At 37.3% G+C, this 18,431-nt stretch overlaps 1 pseudogene; it reads left to right on the forward strand.

The window, feature by feature from the left end:
* Window positions 1–11,564, forward strand: part of LOC110869667 — a 52,567-nt pseudogene extending 41,003 nt beyond the window's left edge.
* Window positions 11,565–18,431: the final 6,867 nt, after the last annotated feature.

Genomic DNA, 18,431 nt, shown 5'->3' on the forward strand with positions numbered 1-18,431 from the left:
CCCCGGCACCGGCGCCAAAAACTTGATGTGGAAAAAGTAGTTCAACTAATTAAACTAAAATTACCCTAAATTAAGACTCAAGTAATAAAAATCTAAACTCTTTATCCTGACTAAACTACTCACCGGCAAGTGTACCGGTCGACTCTAGCACAGAAAAGTAAGTCCGGATGTCGAACCCACAAGGACTCTAATGAATTACGTTAACTACTAAACTTAGACTAGACACTGACACGACTAAACAAATGTTGTGTTTTGGGGGGGGGGGGGTTTACTAAAATCCTAAAATTGTGATTAAATTAAAATTAAGCTAAGTCACGAACGAAAACTAGGGTTTTACTTCAGATGAGATTAAGGTCTACCTAGACTTGAATCCAGTTTAACTATGAATGGACTTCTAACGGTTTTATTGTTGTATGGAGCCGGGATCGTTAAATACTAAACCTTAAGGTATTTCAATGCTAAGACTTCCCGACCCTTCTCAGGAAGAAACCTAGGAAACCCTACAAGGCTGTTATGAATACCGACTGTTAGATTTCCTCTCAGTCCTCTAACGACTCTAAAAGTGCCCTAATACGACTATCTACCTCTAAGCGCGACAATCTAAGGCAATTCTAGGTTCTAACTTGGTTTACTAGACACAAATGCAATTAGGGAACTAACGTCGACTTCTCTCAAAATCTAAATTAGCTATATACTGCACCGCGACCTAATAACTAACTCGAGCCTCTCAGCGACAAGTTAAGCAGAATATTTACTTCTAATTATATTTTAATTACTGTTTCTAAGGCTATCGGTCGATTTACCCAAAGATCACCCGAACCCGCAAGGATGCAAATAATCAACGCAGATCTATTATGTGAAAGACATCCACCAAAATCTATGTGAAACAGTAAACAATCCACAATCAAAAGTAAATACGCACTCACACCAAATCAGAATATCTAGAACACTTTACTTTCAAAGTCAATCCATAATCAATAAATAAAAACCGTTAAAAGATCCAAACATAAGTTAAACCATCATCAAATATAGGTAGTATCTAAAATTTAGCCAAGAATCATGATCTTCAAAACAAACAAAACAAGTCTAAAACAAGAATTCATCGTAGAGTATTGAAAAAGCGAAAATAAGGAACACCGGGAGATAAAACCCGAAAGATCTTCACTCTAACGATCCAAGCTTCGACCGGTTGATTCCTGTTAGGCAAAATACTCCAGAATGCTCAAAATCACCTTCGAAATTCGTCCTAGGGTTTCTTGATTCGTAATCAGAGTTGTCCCCTAGTTTCTTGGAAATCCCATCATCAAAACCCTAATTTTTTCGGAATTACAAGGCCTCGCGTGACGTCTAGGGGGGGTCGCGTGACGCGGCTCCCCCCTCTTCCAATTTTATTATTTTTTATTCCATTCTGATTTCCAGCCTTTCCGACGCGCGTACGAATCCCGATTTTCTTCCAAACTGCTCGGTTTTACTCGTTTTTCAACACTTTAAGCTACGGGACCTGAAATTAAAGCTTAACGTCAGCAGTATCGCAGTTCTAACCTAAACTAGACTCTAAACGACTGAAAACTGACCGAAATATACACTATAAAAATATGTACTTTACAGTACATCAATGCACATCAAAGTAGTGCGCATCGTTTTCTTGTACATGAATCCAAGAATCCCGATGTACACAAACACACTATCATGGAGGCAAATCCTAATATCATCTCATATTTTGAGAATGTGTTTCCTATGTTAGGACAAACACATGCGCCTTCATCAAGAGCGGTTGATGAAGCCGGTCCAAGTTCGTCTACATGGTTAGATGAAGCAGGACCAAGTTCATCTACGAGGATAGATGAAAGACATGAACGACCTGAGGTCGAGGAGGGTGAGCTTAGATGAAGTAAACGACAATGGGTTGAAAAATCCTTTGGTCCAGACTTCATGAGCTACATGGTTGAGGGTGAGCCCAATACCTACCGCGAGCGGTTACCTCCACAGAAGGTCCTCAATGGCAAGAAGCAATTAAGAATGAAATTGATTCTATATTGCAAAATCATACTTGGGAGTTAGTAGATCTTCCACCTGGTTGTAAACCACTTGGATATCGTTGGATATTCAAAAGGAAGATGAAAGCCGATGGAAGTATTGATAAATACAAGGCAAGGTTAGTGATCAAAGGATTTAGACAAAAGGAGGGTCTAGATTACTTTGATACTTACTCGCCTATTACGCGAATAACCTCTATAAGATTGGTTCTTGCAATTGTGGCTCTAAGAAATTTGGAAGTTCACCAAATGGATGTAAAGACCGCATTTCTAAATGGCGATTTAGAAGAAGAAATTTACATGGAACAACCCGAGGGTTTTTCCACCCCCAGGAAACGAGGGCAAAGTATGTAAATTGGTCAAGTCTTTGTATGGCTTGAAGCAAGCTCCAAAACAATGGCACCAAAAGTTTGATCATGTCATGATTGACAATGGTTTCAAAATAAATGAGTGCGACAAGTGTGTTTATTTTAAAGACACACCAAGAGGTTATGTTATTTTATGTCTTTATGTAGATGATATGATTATCATTGTGAGTGATGGTAACATGATCAACTCAACGAAAGACATGTCGAAAGCGAGGTTTGACATGAAAGACATGGGTCTCGCGGATGTGATTCTTGGAGTGAAAATCACTAGAACCCAAAATGGTCTTGTGTTGAGTCAATCTCACTACGTGGACAAGATCCTTGGGAAATTCAATTCAGATGATACGAGTGTAGCTCGAACTCCAATTGATAATACCCAACGCCTAAGGAAGAATAGAGGCGAGAGTGTTTCTCAGTTAGAGTACTCAAGGATCATTGGTAGTCTCATGTATCTAATGACATGTACTACACCCGACTTAGCATATGCTGTGAGCAGGCTAAGTAGATACACCAGTAATCCGAGCGAGGATCATTGGAAAGCTATCACGAGGGTGCTTAGATACATAAGATACACAAGAGACTATGGATTACATTATACCCGTGATCCAGCAGTGATCGAAGGATACACTGATGCAAACTGGATATCGGATATAAAGGATCACAGATCCACAAGTGGTTACGTGTTTACACTTGCTGGCGCAGCTATAGCTTGGAAGTCTTCCAAGCAAACGGTTATAGCTAGATCCACGATGGAATCCGAATTCGTCGCTTTAGATAAAAGCGGGGAAGAGGCGGAGTGGCTACGTCAATTTGTGGAAGATATTCCAAGATGGCCAAAGCCGTTGACGGCGATCTGCATACATTGTGACAATCAGTCTGCTCTTGCTAGAGCATAAAGCATGATGTACAATGGCAGATCAAGGCACATTCGACGTAGACACAACACGGTACGACAACTTATCTCAACGGGTGTGATCTTAGTTGACTCTGTTAGGTCAAATGAGAACATTACGGACCCGTTAACAAAAGGCTTAAGCACAGATAAGGTGTTGTAGGATCGTTGTAGGACCCGAATGAGTCAATCAGAAGAGTTGTTTATCCGAATCAAAGGCGGAATCAATGACGCGGATGCTCAAAGTAAATATAATGTGTCTTATATTGATATTACACTGAATTACAACCTGGAGAAAAATTGGCAGCACTTCGTTACAAGTTCAGGTTCCGTGCCAAATGAATCAAGCAATGCACTATTTATACTAGAGGTGATTTCGCTCCTAATGATCAAGTGTCATTTGGGGCGAAATCAGAACCTTCTGATTTCGCTCCAAATGGCATTTGACCATTTCGAGCGGAATCAGCATGATATCCACTAATATTCGTTTCTCGAACCTCGTGCACTGATTATCCTAACCTATCCTATTACATGATACAAGACGAAGTCAATAGACGTAATGCACTAACAGACTCGCCCTCGGATATTGACGAAGTCTTCAGTGACTAATCTCTATCATAACACCTCTTCAGTCTTGATCATTTTGCCTTCTCGTTCAGATTGTAACATTGTAAGCATCTTTCAATCTTTCTCTTTGATCAGCTTTACTCTTTGACATTTATACCAGGATCTCATCACTGGCTCTATCATCAACAACTTCATCATAAGGCTCCCCCTTTCGTCAAGCTTCCGTGCTTTTAGGGATCGACACCTAGCTTTCCAGCTATAAGCTCCCTCTAACTTCCAGCTTGTCTTCAGACTCCCCCTTAGACTCTGCTCTCGGAATCGTAGTCTGGACTATCTGCAATCACTCATACATTTATAAGTAATAACATTTTAAAGATCCATTTTCCAGAAATCGTAATCTGGCAATTCAAACATTCTAAAACACTTCTCATGAATTTGGCAGTTTCATCGAATCGTATCGGAAACTAGCTCTTATAACAATATAAGCATCCAAATCCCCCACAGCTAATCATCCAAGTCCAACTTAATGACCTTGGAGATATCACAAACTGTTTTTGATTTTTGATAAACATTTCAAGTTTCAAATTAATGAACTTGTTTTAATTTCAGAAACACAATCAGCTTACTTAGATTTTGAAACTCAGCATCACAGATATCGGTTGTCGAAAATAAATCAGAAATCAAAATCTTTTTGTATTTTCTGAAAATATAAAGCAATAAAGAAATATGTACAAACATATTTACAGACAATATTTTTGTTTGAGTATGCGTCAGAGGATCATATCAGTTTTTGACAAGTCACAAGTACCATTAAGCTTACTTACACATTAAGAATTAAACAATTCACTTAGATTGTCGATATACTGGTCCACTTAAATTTTCACACAAATTTCAACTGATTCAGGATACAAATTATGTGTTTTAAGAACTTAAACTCATTCATGTGTCCCACCTCTTGAATATACTCCCGTATCCAGATCCCAATATTCAGTCTTACAGGTGAGTATACCACAGATGATGTCTGTCAGGGGTTAAATGCGAGGGCCGTGAGAGCTCAGGTCGATACTTTCGTATACGCAGAGAGATTACGGCTTCGACTTTTAGGTGTGTCCCCTTTAGAGGATCTTGTGATTTCAACAGCAGCGACTATCAATTTTATTGTTTCATCAGCTTGCTGAGGGCGATGCTATGTTTCAAGCATTTTGCGGAAAGTATTATTCGGGGACTAGGTCAGAACTTCCATTCAGCAGAAGTCCCGGAATAATACCCCAGATATCACTGAGCATATAGACCTAGTATCTCAGAATAAGGGACCTTTCAAACGATATTTCAGGGATTACCTATATATCCAAGTAGTGTTCCCCACGAAATAAGTAAGTTTGAATTAGATTTATATCCCGAAAAAATTTACTAAGTGTATAAAAACCTATCGACATATCATCAGTGAGACTGTTTAACACTATTTAATCATTACATTTCTTTAGCATATTGTAACTATCAACTGATGTACTATCATTTCCTCTTTTTACGCAAAAACTCAATTTTCAAATTTTATCATGGTTTTGGCTTTTTCAAAATTTTCTAATGTTTTTGTATTTTCTAACAATTTTTCTCCCCCTAAAATGCAAAACCATTAAAGAAAATTTGACAACACGATACTGATAGCTTTATCTCTCCATCCATGTTCTGCTTCTTGTGTACCGAATTACAGAAAATATAACATACTATATAGCATAGTTCACAGAAAAACAAATATAAAGTACCCCCATGATTTACAACCCATTGATTTTTACAGTTTGAAAACCGTTTTTCAATCTGGTGAAAGTAATCATGTTTGTTCAGCCGTGAGGGTTTCGGCGTATTCAATCAAAACTCCACTTTACATCAAACTATTTTCCCATTATGATTTCAAAACACTTAAGTTTGTTTTAATTAAAATGGTTTTTCCGGAATAATAGTTTGCTTACCAACCACTCGTAGGTTAGGGATTCACATCATCACCTTTTACTCTTTAAACCGTTTTGTAAAATTTTAACAATATAAGATCAATTTCCACAAACACTTGTAGAAAATCAAGTACAACTTAATGTCCTTGATTAACCACTAGTAAGTCGAAATATCACAGTTACCATCCTGTGAATTTCTCAAGAAAAATGCTGATACCTGCTTCACACTTACCAACCTGGAAGCTCCGGCAAGTCAGGAATTCAACCAACAGATTTTGACACCCAAGCCTGACCAGCCTTAGATGCATTTTGAGCTTTTCTCTTTTCTTCATAAAATTCTATCACTCCTTTTTCCTTAGCATCAGCCATCTTACTAAAAATATGTTTAACATTGCTATTAAACATTTTTCCAGCATCAACACCTTTTGATTTTAGGTTTGCGGCTTGTAATGGCGGAAAATCCTCATCATTCATTAAAGGAACTGTTTCTTCCTTTTTTTACCTCAACTTGTGGCTCTTCTGATTTTGTGGAATCAGATTCATTGCCCGAACTTGTCTTGTCTGACTTTGATGAGCCAGATTCATCACCAACAGCTTCCTTTTTCTTCTCTTTTGTCCTCAAATTTGCATCTGAAGAATTCGATTTACTTGGCTTTGCAGTTGAGTTAATCGATTCATCAGAACTCTTATTCATACCAACCGGTGAACCCGAGGACAAAATCCTTTCCAAATACTCTCGTGCTTTCTTCCCCTTTTTCCTCAGTCTGTCTTTTTGCCCCTGTGAAAGCTTCACTTTCTGTTCTAGAATCTTCTGTTCTTCGGGCTTGACATTGACTGGTTTCTTCACAATTCTCTGAGATTCAACCCTCGACCTTCCCATCGATCTCCTTGGGTAATCTCTGGCAATATGTCCTCTGATATGGCAATTATAGCATCTTCTTGTTTCATAATTCCAATTCTGGCAGTTAACAACAATGTGTCCTCTAACACCACAAGTGTAGCACACTCTGTTATCGTACCATCCACTTCTTTCAGTCAAAACCTTCAGATCATAACATTGTTGGGCTTGGTGATAGTCATTTCTCCTCTTCAATACTGGATTTAGCTTTTGAGCACTGTGGTCAAACCTGCACCACTTATTACCAACATTTTGTGAGTTTTCATTTTTAAATTTTTGTGATTTTTTATAACGATTGGATGACTTATCTGATGAGCTTTTATTTACATTTTTAGAATTTTTCAAATTTTTATCTTTTGTTTCTGTTCTGCATTCTTTTTAACAGGTTTTTGCTTTGAGCATTCACCTATTTCAGTAGATTGCAAAACAGTATTTTGAAAATTTTCTTGTAAACCTAAAAATATTTTTCTTTTCTTTTCTTTTTCTATTTCATCATCAGCTTTGTCATCGCAATCTTCAATTTTGACTTTGTCAAAATTTGTGACCTTATCACTTATTGGAACAACGTTGATCGGTTTTGGACACACATATGGTGCAGAAGTCACAAAACTTTTCAACTTCTTTTCTAAATCAGCAATTTTATTTCTATTACATTCGGCTTCTTTTTCAAGTCGAATGATATTCTCAAGATGAGAATTTACTGAATCTTGCTTTTCCAAATTATATTTTTCAAAAATTGATTTTTCATTTTCTAATATTTTTATCTGATTTTTTAAATCATTTTCTAAATTTTTAAAAATTTTGTTTTCTAATGACAAACTCTCAACATTCTTTAAAAGTTTGTCATTTTCAGATCTAAATTTTTCGCAGTTCAGGCGCAACTCCAAAATCTGTTCATCATCTGCTTTCTTCTTATCTTTCAAAGTTTGAATATCTTCAGCCTGTTTCTTCTCCCTCTGAACATTCTCAAAGACTGGTGTGTCTTCTACAACCTCTTTCTTAATCACTGGTTCAGATTTCACAGATACAGGCTTTTCAGATTCTTCTTTCTTTGAAATTACTTCTTCAAAAACTTTCTGTTTTTCAGTAACAACTTCTTTCTCTTTCTTAGCTTTTACTACTTCCATTCTGACTTCTTCTAAAGCTTTCTTCTTCAGATCTTCAACCATCTTTTTCACCTCTTCATCTCTTCTCTTCTTCTTTTTCTTTTCTACCACCTTTGGCAAACTTGCTTCACAAACTTCTCTTATCTTGTTCACCAAATCCGGCAAATATTCTTTATCAGATAACCTTCTTGTGTTGAGAGTAGCCTGACTTGGAAGCAGATTTTATACAGCTTCAAAATCCACCTTTGATGGGTCAACAACTGGATTACCCCGTGGATCCATGTAACATTCTAATTCGTCATTCCATCTTTTGGCTCTTAGGGCTTCTTTGAATGGTTCTCTGTATTTTTCAATTTCCCATCTCGCGTAGTCTCTTCATCAAAATCAGCCATGATTTGAAATTCTTGAATTACCTGGAGACTGACAATCAAACAAACACAATCAGCACAAGCAATATCAACCAACTTGAAATATACTGTCACTCGGTTAACGTGAAATGATCTTGACGTGAAAAACCCTCTTTCAAGCGAAATAAGGTTTTCGAGCGGAATCACTTGTATAACAGTTCAGGCGAAATCTGAATTTAAACAGACATCCACTTTCAAGCGGAATAGTGATTCTTCAAGCGAAATCACAGGAATCACTTTTGAGCGAAATCAGTGTTTGGTTTTCGAGCTAAATTAGAACTTGATGTTTTAGAGAGAAATCAGGTTAATTCTCGAGCGGAATCAGATATCAATCCGTTGGAGCGAAATCAGATAATTGACAATTCGAGCGAAATCTGATCTGAATTTTGAGCGGAATCACTGTTTCAAGCGGAATCAACTATTAATTTCAGGCGAAATCAAGTTTTGGAGCGGAATCAGCTGACTTTTCGAGCGAAACTAGAATCTGTTCGTTCGAGCGGAATCTGGTTTTTGTCCAATTTTTGTCATTTTTAGTCCGTATTTTGATCTCAAACTTTCAAGGCTTTGTTATTACACTGTTATGCACATTCGGTGAAAAATTCATTCCATTTCGTCCATGAAATCTTGTCCAAATCGAAAAAGAAGGTGTAGAAGTCAGAATATAATTGCAGTCGAGCTAAACTCTTCTTCCTGAGCTCTGATACCACTTGTAGGATCGTTGTAGGACCCGAATGAGTCAATCAGAAGAGTTGTTTATCCGAATCAAAGGCGGAATCAATGACGCGAACGCTCAAAGTAAATATAATGTCTCTTATATTGATATTACACTGAATTACAACCTGGAGACAAATTGGCAGCACTTCGTTACAAGTTCAGGTTCTGTGCCAAATGAATCAAGCAATGCACTATTTATACTATAGGTGATTTCGCTCCTAATGATCAAGTGTCATTTGGGGCGAAATCAGAACGTTCTGATTTCGCTCCAAATGGCATTTGATCATTTCGAGCGGAATCAGCATGATATCCACTAATATTCGTTTCTCGAACCTCGTGCACTGATTATCCTAACCTATCCTATTACATGATACAAGACGAAGTCAATAGACGTAATGCACTAACAGGTGTATAGGTTGTCAAGAGGAATGGGACTAAAGCCCATAGATGAAGGGAATATGAGGGAAACCTAAGCTAGTTGACTGGAGATCCCAAGATCTAGGTTCAATAGGCAAACTTAATTATAAACCCAAAGGGAGTCACTGTGGGGGGTGCCCCAAAATTCACAAAGGGAGTGGTATACTTCCTAGTCCATTCCAATCAGTGACATGAAGGAAAGGTTAAGCATGTTGAGGTTAAGGATTTTGAGGAAATCCAAAATAACCATGATGTTTTTAATGATTCAGAGGAATCACCTATGTTAGAGAGAATCACCTATGTTAGAGAGAAGTAGGGTCGCTTCGAATGGATTTGTGGGGAGGCGCAAATCCTAGAGCTCTCGCAGAACCACGAACGTGTTCCATGACCATGAACGGACATAACCATTAGGTCTTAACTCGACTAGGGAGAGCATTGTGTGAATGTATATTGTCGCCTACATAAATGGAGGATTGTTCAAAGACCCCGCGTCTACAAGACCCTAGGAGGCTAAGTATGCTTCACAAAAGGAGGTTCAAAGGTTACACCTACCTATCTTGCAATGCTCAACTGTTGAACGCGTATCGTTGAAACTTGATAGATCGATTTCTATTCATGTGGGGGATTGTTAGAAATTTTGTGAAAATAGCATTTTTTCACAAATATAGGAAAATGATTTTTTCCTATTTTGGACTAGAAATAAATATAATAAAATGAACAGGTTTTATATATTTGTTTGTGGGTTTGTGTTCTACGTTGGAAGGACTTCGCAACGAACTAAACCACGTCCAAAACGGAGCTAAGATGAATGAGAAATCGATGCTCAAAGTTTGGTGTTTGAAACTTGAATGCTGAAATAAGTGGGAAAGTGGCACCTTGTCCCACATCGGATGAGAGATGGAACTTAAAGGTGTATTTAAGTGGGAACTCTCCATCCTTATTGTTTCATGGAAGCACTCACTAGTGTACTCGCGAAGGGTGCGGAGCACCCTATCTCACACTCGCACACGCACTCGTACACTCGCGCGCGCGTGGCTTGGGTGATGAGGCGCAATGTGGCGCTTTGATGGGGCACTTTGCACTTCGCATCGCCGCGAGCTGCTTGAGAGCCGCCTTTGTATTTTTAACCGCGTGCGCGTGGTGGAGCACAAGGGTTGCAAGGACCAAGTGGTAGTGGTAGGTAATGCGGCGCATGACGTGACAGTCATGCGTATGCGCGCGTGAGTACACATGGCATAGGGGTGCGTGGTTGCGCATGGTGCATGGGCACTGAGGTGACGTACGCGGCGCACTTAAGTGAGCCAAAATGGCGCGACTGTGTGGCGTGCTCGTAGAGGCTACCAGGTGACGTGGCTTAGGTGCGCATGGGACTGAAGCGCATGCACGCATAGCAGTGAGCCAAATGAACGCACCGCGCATGAGGGTGCAGACATGCGCGCGCGCGCCCAGAGGCTTCCAGCAGCAGTTAATGCTGTGCAGTTACGTTTCAGCATTCGAAACTGACAAAGTTAATGCGTTTGACTGAGAATTAAGTGACGAATTAACGTGTATTAAAGACGTCTAATGTAGTTTAATTCTCCCATTTAATTAATTTTTCAGTTTCGAGTTCAACATGGTGTATAAATAGGAGGCTCCTTTCACCAGATTGAACACTGAAAAACACAAGCTCTGTACAATCTTCTCACTGCAGAATTCTTCACTTTCCTTCAAGCTTTCGAGGTACACCTTCGGGTTGGCGTCAAGACCGGCAGTGCAACTGCTTGCGGCTGTTGTATCCTGGAAACAAGCGTGCTCTCCTGGGAGACACGAAATTTGTTTTAAGGGACCCGTGTTTAACACGATCCTCAGCCAAGAACAGTTATTCTGTTCGCGTTTGCTGTTATTGTTTTTTCCCTTTTTCAGTTGTAATAGTATTATTCTCTCAGTTGTAATTCTGTTTTGTTCTTGTAATTCAAGTTAATAAATTATTTTATTTATTTTACACGAACGGATTCCTACGTAATGCTGGACCAAGAACTTGTTTAGGTAAGAATATGGCTTTATCTCAGTTGAAGATAGTTGCAACCACGATCATTTACCATTACCATATTCAGCTGGTGGAAGGTAATCATGTGCTTCCAGCAGATTCTGTTTTACTTCATATGAAGTGTATTGAACTAAAACTGAGCCAAATATCTAATGGGAATAATTGTGTTGTGAGCTATTTGCTATAATAAATATAATATAAATAATTTTATTATTATTATTATTATTATTATTATTATTATTATTATTATTATTATTATATACTAGGTTTTAATGTGAAAAGGGTTTGAAGTGAGAAATGGTAATCATTTAATTTCTATGTATACTAGATTTGTAGGTAACTAAGGACTATTAAGTGTGGAGGAGGAGGGTAGTTCTCAAATAATGATCCGTTATGTAAGGGTTCATGTAAGCAGGTGTGGGGGATGAGTCTAAGATGATGGACCTAAGGTGTGTGGAGGGGCCTTAATATATATAAGGGTTGGTTAATGTACAATATTCCTTAACGTACGATGTATACGCTGGAAATTACGCACGTTATAAAACTCAAAATCCCTAATCACGTGTCACACCCCAAATTTCCACGTGTCACCGATGGGCCCGGTGGGGAGTATCATGACGTAATTGATGTCAGCATAGTCAACAACACAATATATAAATGCACAGCGGAAGCAAAAGATAATTATATTACAATCCGAATAAAAAGTAATATCCAAGTATTACAAGGAAAGTAAAGGATCCACAGGCGGATCTCAAACATAAATATTGTTCAACAGACTTTAGACGCCTAGAACTTGCAAGATTCCTTATTAACGTCCTGAGCAGCTTCCAGCCTATTACGTACTTGTACCTGTCACTTAGACTTTTGAAAATACGTTAGTTTTCACTGGTAAATACACTCAACCGACTCATTTGAGATTGTCTGTGAAAATTTGTTTAGGTGCTCAAAGCACGAAGATGTTTTGACACTTTGATTAAAATGCACAAGGCAAAATTAATCTTTTATACTTGGGACAAACTATATCTCATGTTATCAATTTTACATATCTTGCTCTACATACAGGGCCCGGTTCTATGCCGGTTCGTGATTAACCGACACACCACTATTCCCTTATTGGGAATCCCTTATTGGGTATAATTAATTAATAAACATATGGCATCTGTCAGGTGTATGCCTACACCCCGTGCTTAGGTCGTGGCCATTGCATTTAACGAGTCAAGGATATCCAGGACACGGTCGCATTAACCCCCAATGTTTCAGTCAAGCAATACGAATTAAAACAGGTTATTTGGATTTCCCGACTTATTGGTCTTTGAATCCCATACCTGACCATGCGGTATTTATATTACCGTATCCCAAGCCCGTAATAGGGAAAATAAGTTAAGAGTATTTACCTGAGCTAGCTCCTGTCTTAAATAGCAAGAATTATAACAACTCAGCCGTATTCACTTAAGTAAGCATAGGTACAATTTACCGGAAGGCTCTTAGTCTGGAATGATGGTATAAATAACCAATTAGAATGCTAACGGGTCTTTAATTAAGCCTAAGCTTAGACCGGTTAATTATACGGTTCAAACACACGATTAGGCTAAGACCGGAATAGAATGTGATTTAGACCCATCAAGTTCGGAGACTTGCTTAATATGGGTATTTCATACACATTCTGGATTTTGAGATAAAACCGATAAGGTTTGACCCGTTTCGGCTAATTTATGCGAACTAGTTACATAAACCGAACCGAACGCGTAAAAAGCGTAACGAGTATTCATAAGAGCCATATACAGGTTTCCTAAGTTAATACGCTTCAAATGTGTTGTGACATCAGTAAGATGTCTTTTTTTATGCCCGAAACGAATTTAAACACAAACTATGCCTCGTAGGGGTAGTTTGATCATTTTCAAGTTTATAAAAGAGTCTCAGTATTAACCTGAGTTACAGGTCTGATAATATCAGCAAAAATACTTAGTTTACTAGGTTATAACAGTAGGGTAAAGTATATATGTGAAATTTATCAATTATAACCAAACTATGCACCGTAGGGGCATTTTGGTAATTTCACATAAGCCGTAAAGCTCAATACTGAAGTCTGAGTTAAACAACTTTTGCTTACTGCTAAAATATTATAATTTGCCTAAAATTTCAGTATGTATCAACCCTTGTATGTTTAAAATACTTCTAGTACATACTATGCGTTAAAAACGCTTAAAAAGGCGATTAGAAGCCATTTCCGGGTTCTATACATAAAGCTGATATTTTTATTATTCCAGAAGGCTTAAAATAATTAATTTATCATATGTAATCAGTAGCAAGAGGTTTGGAGTCAATTAGATATGTAAAACTCATTTTATAGCCCGTAAGGGCAAAACCGACAATTACCGGATTATGCCTACGACTATAAGTTATGCTCAGCCTAAAATTAATTAAAAATCTTCAAAAATCCCAAAATAATACATTACATCAGTGGGTAATAAGTTTGATATCAAAAAGTAGGCTTAGATAGGCCATACGCTAATTATGTCGTTTAATTAACATAAAGCTTTCAATTTACGCTAATGAGCATAACTCTCAAACTACACCTCAAACTGATGTCAAACTTTGGGTACAAGTTTATATATCAGTGACTAAGGTTTTTACTCTTTTACATATTTAAAAATCACGTTTTAAGGTGAAAAGGGCATAATGGTCAACATATGGGCAATTAATGGAATCATGCGTATTAATTGGTTACTAATGAACCATGGTGTATAATATAGAGGGTTATACTAGCATGTAACCTGGTCCAAATAGAGCTCTAAGGTATTTCTAAATCATACCAAAACGGGTCAGAACTGAAGTCAAGGAAAAAGTCAAAGCTTTGCGACTTTTGGTTCCGAACCGGGTCTAAACAGTAAATTGTCGGGTTGAACATGTTTAGACATGTTCTTACACTAATTACCAAGTTATATTAATGATCAAATAGGTTGTATGTGTTCTACATTGCTAATTATGCATAAATTGTAAATTAAGCATTCTGTTGACTTTTTAATAACAAGTTTGACCCGACATTTGACCTAGTTAGAGTGGGAATCAGAGGGTGCCCTTTTAAGGGTTTAAAGCCCACATGATTACCAACTTATAACCACCTTTGATCTGACTAATCACTGGACCAATAGTGATTTATTGTTAAGTCAACCGTTAATTACGATGGCTTGACTTCTAAGCTAAAACTAAGCGAGAACTCAATAAGGAAAGGTCAAGCATACTTACTAAGGTCTAATGCACGACCAGAGAGGCTTGGAGAAGGCTCTTGAGCTCCAGAGATGATCAGAAGAGAAGTTGTGAATGAATGATCAAGTCTTGCAACAATGGGGCTATTTATAGTGTTCTTGATCCATTATGATCATGACAACTAAGGCTATACATGATCCCTGATGATTAACAAGTGTCCCTAAGGCCTTAGGATTAGTTTAGGCAGCTCTTGGAAGTGTTTAAGGGCAATATAAGTCGGTTAAGAGCTCAAACAGGCTGCTGTCACAAGTTTCTGCATCTGGGCAAGCCAGGCGGCCCGCGTAAGACTTTTACCAGGCTTACGCGCCCCGCGTGGGCCTTCTGATCTGATTTCCAAACTTTTCACTATTTGCAGGTTGGCTCTTGGCTTTTCGAAAGGGCATTCTTTGCATTATGAGCCCTTCTTATTTACATATAAGGGCCTCGAGACTTATACCCCTTTTGTTAGGTCCTTGGTTACATTGTTACTACCCGAAAAATCATAACTTTCAACGTTTACGCTTTTAACCCCTAGTATACGAATATTGTCATAACTCCCTCATTCTTCATCAAAACTTTGTGAAATTTTAATCACTTATTCTAGTGAGCATAATTTACCGTTACAAAGCTTCGGGTTTGCTAAAAGGTCAATCAGAGGTATAACTTAAACATGTTGACACATTTAACCCTTGTAGTTTGTAATCTCTCACTTTCTTCCACATTTAGTTCCGTATGGTCCATGACTTATTCGTTTGAAGGTATGAGCATCATGTAGGGTTACTGTAAAGTATATTTACCCCTTGTTGTCATTTTGAACCCTTGAATTCACATACTTTCTATGTTTGTCAACTTTAGTCCCTCTATAGTATTCATTAACACGTTCAAGCTTATGACACGTGTCAATACATTATAGGACGCAAATTTTCGAGGTGTTACATCACGCATATTATATTTCCCCAGCGTGCGTTAACCCAGATTGTACAATACACTTTCTCATATGTGTGTGTGTGTATATATATATATATATAGTGAAAGTGTATCGTACAATTTTGCTTAACGTACATTGCGTACGCTATGAAAATATAACATACACGTGATTAGTTTTATAACATGCGTGATTAGGTTTTTTACCCCATGCGTGATTTCTGATTTTGTACATGCGTGATTATGGGTTTCAACATGCGTGATTATAGGTTTTAAGTTTTATAACGTGCGTAATTCATCTCGTACACATCGTATGTTAAGGAATATTGTACGTTAAGCAATTCATATATATATATATATATATATATATATATATATATATAGGGGATGGATCATGAAAAAACTAGTTTAAATGAGAAAACCAAAAAACTAATTAAAAAAAGCATAAAAAACATACCAATTTTTTTTTAATTTTTTTAATTAAAATTCGCTATATTTAATATATAAAAAAACATTTTTTTAAAAAAAAATTGTACTAGACAAATGCAATAATACGAAAAAGTCTAAACCACCTAACTCACCCTTTACCGACACCCCCAAAAACCTAAACCCCCCACCCCACCCCCCAAAAACCTAACCCCCCCCCCCCCTTCAAAAAAAAAATCTAAAACTAAACCCTAAACATAAACCCCAAAAAAACCTAACCCCTCCCCCCCCCACACCCACCCACCCACACACATAGACCCCTCAAAAAACCTAACCCTAGAGGTGTACAAAAATACCGGTTTTAGAACCGAAATCGGGAAAAAAATCGAAATCAATTTTTTAACCGTTTTTTATAACCAGACCGGTTTTATAACTGAACCGCCGGTTTGTGACCGGTTACTAATCTTGATCTGAAAAACCGGTTAATAACCGAAACCAATTTTAAAAAAACCGGTTAAAACCGGGTTTTTTGGGAAAACCGGTCCTAGCCGGTTATTGTTTTGGACTTGAAAAATCGGTTAGTAACCGAAACCGGTTATAAAAAAAACCGGTTTCCGTTTTGGGTGAAAAAAACTGGTTCGGTTAATAACCGAAACCGGTTTTTGAAAAAAACCAATTTGTACACCTCTACCTAACCCCCCCCCCCTTCCACCCGCACTTCCCAAAAACCTAAATCCCCACTCCCCTCACACCCAAAAACCTAATCCTAATCCTAAATTAACAAAAAGCCTAAAAGCTAAACTAAACTTAAAAACTAATTTAGATTACATGAGGTAGCTAGTTTATACGTCCATGAAAATAAGCGTGTAAATAATTAAGGGGCTGTTTGGTAGCCTCTTAATAACCATTCAGATGCTACATCTTAATGGTTTAAAACCTCTGAATGAATAAGAGGTAACCTCAAGTCTGAATGATTAAGAGGTAACATCTGAATGATAAATCATCACATGTCACATTCTTCTACCTTCTCATTGATAAAATTCTTAATGGTTCCATTAAGAGATAGCCTCTTAATAACCATTCAAAGGCTACCAAACATCACTGAAAAAATCACATTTACTTATCTACGGGATATATATCGGGTATAGAAGAATTCAACTATATATTGATGAATACATGTTAGAAAATGTCATAGATAGAAAGTAAAATTATTAACTCGACATAAAATTGAGTTTTATTTATAAAAAATAAAATAATGATAGTGATTGAATAATACAAATGGTTGCAGGTAGATCGACCGCATAAACAAATAAAATCCCTTTTTGCTAACTACTTTCATTTTAACTTTTCAAATACAAAAGTAAACAATGGGTTGCTGAGTTGAAAAAAGCAATATGAACCAACTATATTTTCATTTAATTTTGTTTTTTCCGCTTTTAATGGTTCAGATATCTTAGTGGTTTAATACTTAATAGTTTAATTGTTTGTTTTGTGAACAAATATTTAAATGGTATAGACATTTTTCTCTAAATGGTTAAGCATTATACTAAGTTTGAATGATTATGTCCTTTTATCTAAATTAGTTAGACATTGGCCTATAAACGATTAATGATTCAAAATTTGACAAACAACTCCTAAGATACAAAACAACCACTCCGAAATATATCATATTAAAATCAACTCATTTGTGATTAAAAAAATAATAATAATAATAATAATACAGAAATTCAACCAATTCTAGACCTTGCTGGTGCATTTTCATCAAGTAATATTAAAATGAGAAAAATGCCCGGATAGTCTCTGTGGTTTCGCCTTTTTTCACCTATAGTCCCTATCTTTCTAAAACTACTTGAATAGTCCCCAAGTTTTCAATTTTTGTTCTCGGATAGTCCCTGGGTCTAACTTCAGTTACTTTTCTCAGTTAAGTGAGTGTTGAAATGACCAAAATACCCTTTCCTTAAAAGGCCAAACCATAGGGACTATCCGGGCACCTTCTTCATTTTTATTTATAAAATCCCCCACACCCACCCTTCTTCTCCATCTGTTAGATCTTCTCCATAGTTGTTTCATCTCCGGTGCCGACACCTTATCGATGTTCAGGCGCCGTCTTTTCACCACCATCTTTTACCATTGTTCAGGCGGGACACCAACACCATCTTTTAATCAGTCCGAAACTAACAATATTTGATCCGAAATAGATCAAATCAACTTGAAACTCTCTGAAAATCAATCGAAATCGGTTCGAAAAGCACATACGACACATCAAAATTTGTCTTAAATCAACCGAATTTGTCCGAAATTCAAACGAAACAATCTGAAACTAGATCGAAATACGAATCGACACCAGCTTCTTTCAACAACTCAGATTCAGATCAGTTCATTCAAATATAGTTGTTCAATAAGTATGTAAACAGTTTAAAATTGTCTTATAATTTTTGAAATCTCAAAACTTCGATCA

Source organism: Helianthus annuus, chromosome 8, assembly GCF_002127325.2.
Source record: "Helianthus annuus cultivar XRQ/B chromosome 8, HanXRQr2.0-SUNRISE, whole genome shotgun sequence".
Classification (NCBI taxonomy): Eukaryota; Viridiplantae; Streptophyta; class Magnoliopsida; order Asterales; family Asteraceae; genus Helianthus; species Helianthus annuus.